The sequence below is a fragment of the Anser cygnoides genome, chromosome 1 (genome assembly GCF_040182565.1).
Source record: "Anser cygnoides isolate HZ-2024a breed goose chromosome 1, Taihu_goose_T2T_genome, whole genome shotgun sequence".
Classification (NCBI taxonomy): Eukaryota; Metazoa; Chordata; class Aves; order Anseriformes; family Anatidae; genus Anser; species Anser cygnoides.
The window spans coordinates 180,400,489-180,410,167 of record NC_089873.1 but is presented as its reverse complement, the minus strand read 5'-3'; positions in this window follow the sequence as shown (position 1 = coordinate 180,410,167).

Genomic DNA, 9,679 nt, shown 5'->3' with positions numbered 1-9,679 from the left:
ACATGAGAAAAACTGAGTAAGAATGCCTTACTATGCATAATTGTAAGGATATTCATTTCTCTGAGCCTTTTTACACTGCATCTCAGTCAACTGAAAGGTCAATTTAGTTATTTTTCCCTCCCTCACATCCTATACTGAAGAAAAAAAAAAAAAAAGGAAAAAAAAAAAAGAACAACACACACACCAAAACATGTAGACAGGTCTTTCAGATTTCAATGAAAATAACAGATGTTACCCATCAAAACAGCTTTCAACCAGAGCAAGGATGACATAGCCACAGAGTGACTGAGATTTTCCTTCCAGCAGACAGAGCTTTATCTCAGACAGAGGCAGGCAGAAACAACTGTCTTAATTTCACTGTAAAACATCCTCTGCTTTGGGACCGAAAGGAAACCTTTGATCTAATTACATCTACCGAATTACCATATCGATGATGGAGCATATTGACTGTAAAAATCACTAGACTCAGCATTTGTTTGTTTGGCACGGAGCATGCAGAAACTTAAGTTACATATTGTTTTGGTCAGAAGCAGGTTTTGAATTCCCTTCATGTTGCCTGATCTGCGAGCTGGGAAGACCACCAATCTTTTGGGTGGGCTCCGGAACAGTCTTTATTTCCCAATATATTTAAATTTGGGGCACAAAATTGTTGTAACAAAACCACAAAAGCCATGGAGTTTACAGACTAGAACCTCTTCTCCAGTGGCTTACACGTAGTTACAGTGTAATACCAAGTAAGCAAATATGGTTTAATGGAGATTTATTTTCTGCCCTAAACCAGGGAGTAGCTAGAAAGACTGACACTTCACATGTGTGCCACACTGCAGGTCAAGCACAGATCCAGTGTAATACTGATCTCAAGTTCAGTAAATGTTCAATCTGACTTGGTTTAATCTCCTGCTCAAAGAAAGTCAGAGGACAACAAAGAGAGTTTGAACTCTGTCTTCCCCTCTGTGTACAGCAGATCAGATAAACTGGTAACAACCACAGACTTTCATACTAACCTTAGTCCATTAACATACATTCCATAAGGCGGATGTCAAAATCATAAAACAATACGGGGCAGAGAAGCTGTGGGCTCATCCACAGCATGGGGCTGTGAGATAGGTGGGATATCTGATCTCAGCTGGGTGTGCCCCCACAGAGAACAGGTCAGTCACAGTGCCTGGGGTGCTATGACTGCTCCTATGCCCCAATACCCAAACCATACACACTGGAAAATATATTTGATAAGAACCCTTCAGCTAGAGGTTTTGAAGGACACATACAGTGTTTCCCAATGACATTCCATCTGACTGTCTCTAGGTCAGAAGAGAGATGACACAAGAGCCACAAGAGATATTCAGTTTTAATAACTTAACAGGACTTGAGCACCCTAGAAAAAAATCTAGCTCTAATTGGACATGTACAGCATGCTTGAAATTGGGTGTAATACTATCAAGACCAAAGTGTTGCTATTTCAGGCAGTTGTAGTAATAATAAAAAATAAAATAATAATAATAAAAAAAAGCCAGTCATGAGAAAGGTCTTTTGCTTGTGGTAAGGCACCATCACCATTAACTTTTTCTCCAGCTGACAGCTTCCAACAGCTTTTACTGCAGCCTTCTGCAATCTCCTTGCCTTGCAGTGCACCTTCGAGTCCTGGAGGGCAGCACAGTGCTGGTGCTCCTGGGCAGGGCATCTCCCAGCAGAACTGACATTGCAGTCGCTGAACAGCTTTCCCTAATGGAGCTCTGCGCACAAGTGTTTGGTTTTCAGGGATAATGCTGTGGCTTTTTATATTGTCTACAAGTATGCAGAGCTGCTGTGCATTACCAGTGCTTCTCAAGAGACCTGTTAACTTCCTTTTAATATTTCAACCTCTGACCTGTGTGTTAATGTGTTGTTAAAATTGGAAAAGTCGCTCTCCCTTACTCAGCAGTTTAGCTCCATGTGTGTGTTCCAAGTTGTGCTTGCTGACTTTATTGACACACATAATAAATTTAATACTTCTCCTCTTGCTGGATACTATTATTGCCAAGTCCTAGGCGTGCAATCCTCAGTTCTTAATGGGGATGTGAAAGCCAGAAGGACACAGTCTGTTTATTTTTGTTTGTTTGTTTGTTTGTTTTTATCCAGGGCTGATATTGCAAAGTCATCAAGTAACAAAATGAGGGATAAGAATGAATCCTTTCAACAGGAAAAATGTTGATCTGGTCCAGCTGTACTGTCAATACAGCTTGGCAGAGTAAGTTGTTCGCAGTTTATCACTGGCAATGGAGAATATTCAATCCCCATCAACATAATACCTGCCCATCCCTTGGTTATTTAAAACTGTATTTAAATGTCTGTTTCTTTATGCTTTCCAACTTCGTCCACAAAAGCCAGAACCGGAGATATTCCTCGGCCTGGAGTTAGACCATATTAAGTTCTGCTGAAGTGTGGCCAAAGGTAGCAAACTGTTTTAGAGCTTTTGATTTTAACCTTAGGTTTAGGTTAAGCATTGTCTTGAAAAAAAAAAAAAGGAAAGAACAGAATGATTGTAAAAAGTTAGGACTTTTTCATCAATGGGAAAAGTAAAGATTTCCTACACCATAAAGAGGATAATAACTTGAAAAGAATGGGTTTAGTAAGAAGAAACTCATTTAATATAAAATGTTAGCCCATCCCTATGTAGAAAGTTAGCCCATCCCTATACGAACAACTTACTACTGTTTCACATCTTCACAATAATTACCATTATTTTCTTCCTTTTCAACTTATATTTTTAGGATCACCACAAATTTGCTTCAACCTCAGCAGAAGTCTTTCAAAAGAGCAGAGACAATTGAGTTTGGGGAGTTGGGAGCTGATGGTAAGGTTAAAACTGGGATCACGTTAAAGTCGTGACAGTCCTGCCACAAGGGCAAGGAGGACTGGTACTAAAGGGGCAGAGGTGGGGGAAGTCTTGCATGGGCATATTATCACCTCCCTGAACTGACTTGCCATATGTTCACACTCATTTCTACCAGCACAGGAAATGGATGGGAAGGGACATTCAGGAATGGGGGAAGGAGAGCTGGACCACATCACCTTCAACTTACATCAGCTTCAGCTGTCACAGAACCACAGTGTGAGAGCTATGGCTACAGAAGAAATCTTTGAGCAACACACACACCTGCATCACTATCTCCAAGTACATTATCTCGCTGTGGATCTAATCTGATGAATGTTGTGCCTGCATAGTGATTATTACAGCAAGGCACTTTTTTTTTTTTTTTTTTAGCAATTAATTTCATGCCAAGCTCAGCTACAGTGGTAAGAACCTCAAATAATTCTCTGGGTTTCATTTCCTCCGTGTGGTCATGGATTTTCCAGATGAGCTCAGCACCTTTGTATGCAGCCCATTCAAGCAGTCCTACTGCATGAAAATCCCACAGCAGTGATTGCCATTGTGAGCTCCCTCAAACTCAACTTCCATTTGTACAAACATTGATTTGATGTTGTTTGTAAACAGTACTCGAGTACTCCAGCTCACTGTGTCCTTGCAAAAGCAGCAGCACGATCCCACACTACAGACGAGTACTGCAAACTGAGTCATCGTAGTACAGCTTCTCCTGTAAAAACGTTGCAAACGTAGCTGAATAGCCTGTGGGAGACAGCCATATTACCTTCTGACTGTACAGTTCTGACAATAATGAAAGAAAAATATTCTGATGTCCTGTGGGAATGTGGATGTCTGGTCTCAGATATGAATGAGTGAAGTATTAATCAGTCATTGCATTCCCTTAATGAGGAATTGCATTAACTGTGTCATTTGCTGTTATTGCTTGAAGCGTTAGAAAGCTATGTTGTACTCATTCAGCTCAGTCCTGTGCATAGTAATTTTTCTGTGCAAGTACATACCTTAGCACAAAGAACAAATCTGTTGGAAAATGCTCTTATTGATTACAAGTACGCTTGTTAACTAGAGACATTCCCAAATGGCAATCTCTGCTTCTGCAAACCATGAGAAATGGCACTATTAGCAAAAACAATAGTACCAAACTCAAAGCAGCAGGTGCTGGCTTTGAAACTGTTGTCTTTTCATTCTGAGAATATGTTAATACTTTGCAAATATTCTGTAGGTATGCCAGGTGACTCAATTCTTTCCTCTTTTTTTTTTTTTTTTTTGGTAATGTTAAATAACATGATATTTGTGAATGCAGATTAACAGAACAAGAAATATCTATATTTAATGTGTGGAGAGTGTTCTTAAAACTTAAGAACAAATTAAAGATCTGCTTGTTTTTGGAGGATTTTAGACAATATATTTTTGTTACAAGAGCTATTTTTATTTTAACCATTTTAGTTAGCATAGCAAAAATAGAAAGGACAAACAAATATTTTTCTGTTATTCTCAATGTACATTTTGTCCTTCTCTGGCATAAAAAAAAAATAAATGATTATTTCAATCACCAAAATATGCAAGATTTTGGATCTTGATCCAGCTCCCAGAGTATCAGATGGGAGTTTGCCTAATCCCTGTTCTCGACTGTTGTAGAGTAAAAAAGAATAACATACTTCAGGCCTCTTCCTTCACCTATGGAAAGCTGGGATTTGCTGCTAGGCCAGGGAGCACAGATCATTTGGCAGAAGTCCCTGTATAACTGTAACCATTATACACAGCACTTTTATTATTTTTTTTTAAAATCGTCGTCCCATTTCCTTCAGGAAGGAATGCTGTGCTCCCTTGGTGGCTTCACACTGACCCTGACGAAGGTACCACATAAGCCAACAACTGCCTGACTAACCTCGCAGGTATCCCTACAAGTAAGGGACTGGCCCAACCTACTGGGCCTTAAGTGCACCAGAGGCAAGGGCTGGGGTATGATGGCAAGACATGGTTTTACAGGATGTTGCAGTTTTAACCAGGCAAAAGTGAGCCCATTTCCTTTCAAAATTAGGACAAGCAGAAGGGTTGCTGGCTTCTACACTCCTTGACCTGCCACGGAGCAGGACCTAAGAAAAGGGGGTTCAAAGCCATGAGTTGATCTTCAGTTACTGAGTCCCAGGCAGCGAGGTGCCTTGACTGTTTTGTTTTCTCTGCAGTTAGCTGCATCTATGAAATTATGCCCTACACAAGGAGAGTTCACACCGTCTGTATTTAGATATTTAACTTGGTATGCTCTAAATTGCTTCTAAACTAAATGCCGGAGGTGTTCTAATGGAGATGTTGTGCACTCAGAGGGAAAACTTGTTAAGAAAAAAACCAGTCTCTCTTTAAAAATACTATAATACAATGCTGCACTGCAATGATGCAGGAAATCCTTACAATTACTGTATTACCAGACAAGCGGAAAGAGAAGCATACGGAAGGCTAAACCAATGTATTTGTTATCTTACCTCTTGTTTGGAAAAAGAAAAAAAAAATAAAGTTGCAGTTTGGATATGTGTCATTTCAGAAGCTATAAGCCTCAAGCATAGGCAAGAAATATATATATATGAATTATAAGTTGGGGCAAATTCAGGTGTCATTTTCACTTTCTCTCGCTTGTCTGAAGATTAGCTGGCTAAGCAAAACACTTCTGTATCTCTGGGTAACAAAGCAGATTTTGGCTGTTCTTCAGGGTTGTGGGTGTTCTCTGTGGGTTTTAGTGACACATTCTTGTACGCTTCAGGCGGAAACCGTCTTAGTGTGGGACAGGCAGAAAGGGTTAAGAACCCACTGCTGCTGTGTGTGATAATATTTTCTTCTCTATTTCATTTTCACTGTACAGTAAAATAGTTGCTCTGATTTAGTTTGCTAATGAACTGAGCACTGCCATCTTGTGTTTTATTTATCAAGCACAATTATTCTTTGATATGTTTCAGAAGGTGGCAATAAAAGGAATCCGTGAAGACCTTGTCTGTAGATTATATGCCATACTCTGCTTCTGTTCAAATCCATGATCTTTTGTTGTATGGACCTTAAAATGCAAAAAAAAAAAAAAAAAAAAAAAAAAAAAGAAAAAAAAGGCTAAATTTAAAGTGTAATATAATTTAAAAAGCAGGCCTGTATAACTTCAAAATATATATTTAGATTTAAACCTTCTTCATGCATTTTTTTCTAGGAAGGATGGAGATTAACAGTATCATGGGAACTTCACAAGATGGGGCCTCTCAGTTTCTCTGCATAACTCTGAGACCAGAGTTTGTGCAGAATTTTTCATAAATCATGAACTCAAAATCTAGTAATTAGTTTTGAAGCATGTAGACTCAGGGCTTGATGGTAGAAGGACAAATCTGTAAAGATATTCCAGACCCAAACCTAACACATCTTTCTTACAGGTATTAATTACAAGTATTAATTCAAGGGCTGTTCTTTGAGCTCTGTGTTAAGCAACAGATGAGACAGCATAATTTGAAAAACTCCAAGATGAAGCCTGGAGCCGAGGACTGCTTATCATGCTTCTTCAGTACAGGAAGAGATGCTGATACAGCCTTCCTTTATAAAAATCATTTCAGTAAAACATAGCCTTAAAAAGAAAGAAAGAAGTAAAAACAGTCTGCTTTACAGACTCGTGTTGTCTGATGAAGGAGAAGTGCCAACACAACAGGATCAAGGCATACCTACACATCAGTATTGTTAGAGAAGTCAAAGCACATTAAAGAGTATCAAGAATACCACTCATGCATTTTCATAAGACCTTCTTTTCTGTAAGAGGCATTGACAGTGCCAGTATATCTGCAGAAATATAGATAAAAGTATAGCAAGAAAGAGTATTGGTGAGAAGCCACTTCAACATATCACAATAAAATAAATAAATAAACAAATAAATAAATCTGGCTAATTCAACAACATACCATAGAAATGCCCTATAAACTGGAAAAAAAAAAAAAAAAAAAAAAAAAAAGGAGGGGGTGGGACTTAAGCTGCCCTAAATGGCTTCTGTTTGGCATCAGGAGCAATGCCATCTTCATCAAAACCAACAAGGACTACTTTCTTATCTACGACACATTTTGACTTTCTACTACATTAAGGGCCATCATGAGAGCAAACCAACTGGAATATAATGAGGAAGTTCAAGTTTCCCCAGCTCTTAAAACTGAAGCCACTGCTTGAAGCAGCCTGGATGGACCCTGGGTAGGACCAGGAACAAGCAGAGCCACCCAGTACCACATAGACCCTGGCCATTCTTCTCCAGGGGCTCACGGGACAGCTTCATCTCTGAATCATTGGAAGCTGAGTGCTGAGAGAAGTTGCTGTTCAACCCGCATTTCCACAGCAGTGAGACATGGGCCAAGAGCAATTCAAAATGGGAAGACAGAACCGTATCTGGCTGGTGCTTCAGGTGATGTCTAGACCATCACAAGGAATCAAGGCCATTGGTGCAAAAACCTGCTTATTGCCCACAGCCTGGAATAGCAATGGGGTTGTCCAAGACAACAGCAGTTCTCGCCTCTTGCCAGGAATAAAGTGTGTGTCACTTGATGACGAGGGACTTTTCCTCTGACTCAATGCCTGAGGGAAAAGCTTCACTGACCAAAGTCCCCTGCTAACAATCCCTAAATCCAATAACTATGTCCTCACACCTGCCCTCCCCCCATCTTTTGGGGCTGTGTTTAAGCTCCTGGTGAGTGCTGCAAAACCCAAACCATCTTTGTGGGCCACGATCAAGAATAAAAAATTCAGTCTTTAGCCAGAAGAGTAGGAAGATGGAGGGAGCTCCCCATGTTCACCAAGCAAACTTCCTCCTAATGTCCATGGAGAAAGAGATGATACATATGGTTTCATGGTTGGGTTTATATATATAAATATATATATATATTGAGTTTATATACATTGCAAGGAAATCAGCCCTGAAGAAATCACTACGGGCCTTTGTCAGCACCACAGGGCTTATAGTATAAATGCTCAATGCCTGCAGGCTTCCCCTGCACTGTGAATTTGCATAAATGGCCATCACATGGACACGTGCAGGACACTCCAGCTTGGGATGTTATCATTGAGCTGGTTCTTGGAAGCAACCTAGAAAAGGATCACTGACATGGCCACGGTATGGCTTCTTCTCCTCCTTTGAGTCTCCACTTCTTCCCATTGCTCCAGAAATCCAGAATCTATGACTCATGAGAACAATTTACACAATGCACATGCTAATGTATAGTTATCAAAACATATGGAGGGAGGGATATTTACTTTTGCAATAGATTGATGATATGGTCATTAGTAAGCCCTGGTGTTCTTTACAGCCCTATTTCTTCATCTGTAAGATGGGTTTAATGATATAATTTTTTAAAAGAACATTGAAAGACAGAGCTTAGAAGTACTACATGTAAGAGCTAGAAATTATTAGCAGTCTCCAGACAACAAAGTAGAAATAAGTTGCTTAACGAGAAAGGATTATGAATAGCTTTATTAATGTTTTTAAAGCACTTTGAGGCCCTACCATGGACTGTGGAAACAAATATTGTATAAACGTGCTATTATTAAATGACCACTCTGCTCTGGGAAATGGCATGGGAGTGGTTTTCCATATTTGTTGTGACTCAGTGATTCCAGGTAAAACACATCCATTTCACAAGTTAAAAAAAGAGAATATTTCTAACTGTCAGCTCTGTCAACACATCTTAGCCAAGCTGCGTTTTGCCTGGCTTGCTGATTAACACCAGCAGTGGCAACGCTACTGGCCAAACACTCTTTGCCGTTGGTTTCCATCGTCTTCTCCAGGGCTTCACATGAAGATGTGAGTACTCTACCTGCAGATGAAGGGCTGTACAGAGAGGCTGACAGACATTGCATATTTAATGTTACTAATGATCTTTGACTCCAAAAGCCTCCAGCTCACCTTCCCCACTTTGGGATGTTTTAGCAGAGTTTTTACATATTAAAAATCTTAAATCATTATTTCAATTATTAAAGGCAGCAGTGACTAGATTCACATAGAGAATAGGTTGGGTAAGAAGTGCCATTTTCACATTTTCACGTAGTCACATTACAGAGTGCAATTTATGGTATTTAATTACACATTATTTGTCAAAATACCAAAAATTATTCATCTCCTCCCTGGACTAACAACCCTTCAAAATGTCACTTTATTTTTTTTTTCAGTGTGGCTTCTAACCACTGATATTTAGCACAGATAATTATGCCTCTTCAAATGTAAAGTAGTTAAGCTTTGTAAAGCATGATGCATGAAGCAGTTTTACAAGCTGTTTTTCCAAGTCTGAATTTCTGAGCTAGACTGATACAGTGTGAGCCTCTTGCATGACTTCTGGTGGTTTCGTGAAAAGCATTGGGAGGGGAAAACAGTGTTGTATTGTATTTCTACTGTGTTTGGATTATGGCCCGTGTGGGTTCAAACACCCCCAGAAGCAAGTTGAAGCTGGACTTGTGGCCATCAACACCACTCTGGATATGGCTTATGGAAAAGTTCCATTTCGTTTTACACTTGCAATAACATTATCCTTCGCGTGTTATTTTTTTTTGTTAGCTGAAAAGCATATGTTTTGACTTTTCCCATCAACGTAGGAGCAATGGCTTGTATTTTAAGTCATGAGACAGAAAAGAAAAAACAAAGTCAAGGATTTATTTCCAAACCACACCTATGTAACATTCTTATGAGTGTTTTCACTAATTTGCATAATTGATTTTGCTATTTTTTAAATCACTTTTGCTAACTGTAATCACTGATTTTTGCCCAGAGTTAACAGTTTGCAAGGATATTTTCAAACCATAGAAGCAAATTCTCTCTACCAGGAT